Genomic DNA, 3,247 nt, shown 5'->3' with positions numbered 1-3,247 from the left:
TGTGAGAGTGAAATTAGTTATTTGATATTTAGAAGGCATTTAATTGTATTTTCATATATGAAAGTAATCACTATTAATGCTAAATTTAACAGCCAAAGACCACAAATTTTGCTATCAGGTAATTGATATCTTTACTTCTGTTTAATATCGCATTTCATTTACCAGAGTAAAAAATGTAAATAATCACCAAACAGAACTATAGAGAATAAACACAAATAATCTATCTTTCAGAGTTCTTTGAAGATTTAAACATTATTAGTGCCAAGACAATATTATGAAGTTTAATTTTGTCATATATTGTTTGATTGGATATGTTTTTTATTAATTGTTTAAAATTCTTTAATTATCAACGGTCTGAAAAATAATTTTCCGTTATGTCGTGACATTTAACATTGGTATGTTATACATTGCAACAAAATAATGTAAGTAGCTTATGGTGAACATTCAATATATACACTACATAGTAAGAAAAAAAACTATTCCCTTTTCCCTTTACTAGTTTTCTCTCTATCTATAGATTTAAACTGAAAAATGAAAAAGTGACATAAACTGTCCCTATCTATCTATCTGTCAGTCTCTGTTTTTATCACCCCCTTTTATTTTCCTTTAATTGCTTTGAGGGGCGAAGTCTTTGATTATCGAGAAGTTTTCTTTTGCTTCTCTGCATCCGTATACCATCCCCTCAATACATCACTTTCGTTTCATCAGATAAAGAGAAAGAAAATCCCTTCAATGATGGTTAAAAAAATCCGAAGTGAATTAAGATAATTGGAAAATGCATTTATGATCGTTAATATTTATTCATTTTAGTTTCAGAATTTTTTTTATATATACGAATCTTCTTTCCCACCGTTATCCCTACATTAAGGGGTCGGTTGCCTGAGGTGCCTTCTCCAATGCCTTCTATCAAAGGTTTCCTCTTCCACCAAACCTCTTTTCTCCATATCATCCTCCACTTTATCTTGTTATCTAATTCTCTGCCTCCATTTCGATCTTCTCCCTCCAACAGGTTCCTCCCAAGCCCTACTAACTCCCTCCCTACCATTCATCCTCAACACGTGCCCACGAATAGAGAGTGCTAAAGTCCCATATAGGTTATCGTCGTAAGCATCAGTAAATGGTCTTTGCAACCTATAGTTATGCACTAGTGCCACTTGCTTTTTAGCCGTAAAATTTAATTCCGTTCTCAGATCGTTCCTTTTCGTTTGCTGACCAGCCTCTTTAACTTTACCTCATCTTGCGACTGTGGTCTTTCCCCTATTTGCATCTCTACGATTAATTACCATCCCAGCTCCATATGGCTCAAAATCTATAAATTGCTATTACTATTACGTGCGCGGACGGGATGCCGAATGCATTTTTGCCGAAGGACAAGAAGCAGAAGCCAGGAAGCTGAACGGACAGAATGCCGAACAGACATAATGCCGAAAGGACACAATGCCTAACAGACGTTAAGTCGAACGGACAAAATGCCGAATACTGCTACGACTAAATGTAATTATAAGCAAATATATATTTTTTTTTCCTTTAGTCCAGTAAGAAAATCAATGATTATTTTTTTTTATTCAGAACACCTGTAAAAGACAAAAGGACGTAGGCCTGAAATAAAAGTAAAATGCTTGATAATCATTTTATTTCTACAATATACTACATACAATATGTGTTTATTTAAAAGATAAAATGTGTCGGCTGGGTTAAAAAAAGTTAAAAACCTACATAGTATAATGTATAAGAGAAAAAAAGAATATTTAAAAATTGTGAGCTAAAGACCGTAAAAAAGTTAATCCTTCATCCTTATCATAAGAACAAAATATGGGTTTTATCCTATCGTTAATGGCATCGTATTTCTTGCTAAGTCGTGTTATATCAATCCCTGCAAAAGCTTGTTCAATTAGAATTTCATTACATGCTTGTTCATTTCTGATAACCTTTAGTAATTTGGCGAATGTTGGATGCGTTATGTTGATTCTCTTTTTAAATGCCTGATGCCAGCCTTCAAGGGAACTGTTTGTTCTCGGTAAATCATTATTAACGCGAGTGTGAACAGACCACAAATCAACATCAAACAGTGGTTTCCTCCTTCGACCTCGCTGGATTATCCCTAACCATGTACTTTCAAAGTAAACCAAAAAATCACTTAACAATTCATCCGTTTCATCATCTAAGATATTTACCAATTTGTTAAATAATTCATGTACATCTGCGGGTGGAACGAAGGCAAGTGCTTGTAACTGCTTGATAAAAAGTGCGTTATTGGGTTCAACATACCACTGCTGTAGACCACAAGACTGGATGTTTCGCCATAAACATTGGCCAAAATGAAAAAAACAACCTGATAAAAATGTATTAGGAAAGTTTTTTTTAATGCTATTTATTGTTGCTCTTTCGAAATCAACAGTTATTGAATCAGGATCCTGAACACCTTTGCTTTTTAAAAATCCAAAAATTTCGTCATACATTTTTTCTTCTTTGTTACTAGCAATACAATATACCAGTGGCAAGGTTTTATTTTTTGAAACAATGGCATGTAAAGTATAAAGCTGCTTGCCTAAAGGAGCGGAGTCAAATGTGCCATCGGCAAACCATGCTCGTTTTTTAGATAATAATTCCAAGTTAGTTTCTGTCGATAAAATTGTAACGGAGGTGGTTTCATAAAGACGAAAATTCTCGCCACGGCTTGTCTTATCCAAGTCTTCACTTTCTTCATTCTTTCTTGCTCGTCTTACCATTCTTGCAAGTGTATCTCTTTTAGGTATAGAACCAGCAATGCTGAGTGGCAGTTCTTCCAAGACTTTATTAATTATGCGGCTTGTTACCTCTTCTGTTTGTTCTGCTGAATTCTTCATTACAACCAAAGATTTTAAAATTATATTATGAGCACCGTCAGGAGGATGTGAATGTTCTGAAGCCTGTCCATGTTCGACATCACTAATCGTTCTAATTCTTGCATTGCACTCTTTTCGTCTCTCACATCTCCAGTAAGTAGTTGCTTTAACAGTTTTATCGACAACGTATGAATATCCATTATGAAGTAACTTTCGGCCACCACGTCCTGTCTTGGTAAATTCCATGGTTAAACTGGCTTTTTTAAACAAATAAATTCCATAGTGAAATTCGAGTAAAGGAAAAAAATATAAATATAAATAACTACAGAGCATGAATAGTAAACTAGCATATTGTTACTTAAAGAAGTAGTTAAATAGTAATTATCAAATTAGTTAAAAGTTAAAGTTGGAAGAAGAAAACA

The sequence above is a fragment of the Palaemon carinicauda genome, chromosome 7 (genome assembly GCF_036898095.1).
Source record: "Palaemon carinicauda isolate YSFRI2023 chromosome 7, ASM3689809v2, whole genome shotgun sequence".
NCBI classification, from domain to species: domain Eukaryota; kingdom Metazoa; phylum Arthropoda; class Malacostraca; order Decapoda; family Palaemonidae; genus Palaemon; species Palaemon carinicauda.
Note: the sequence above shows the minus strand (reverse complement) of the source record.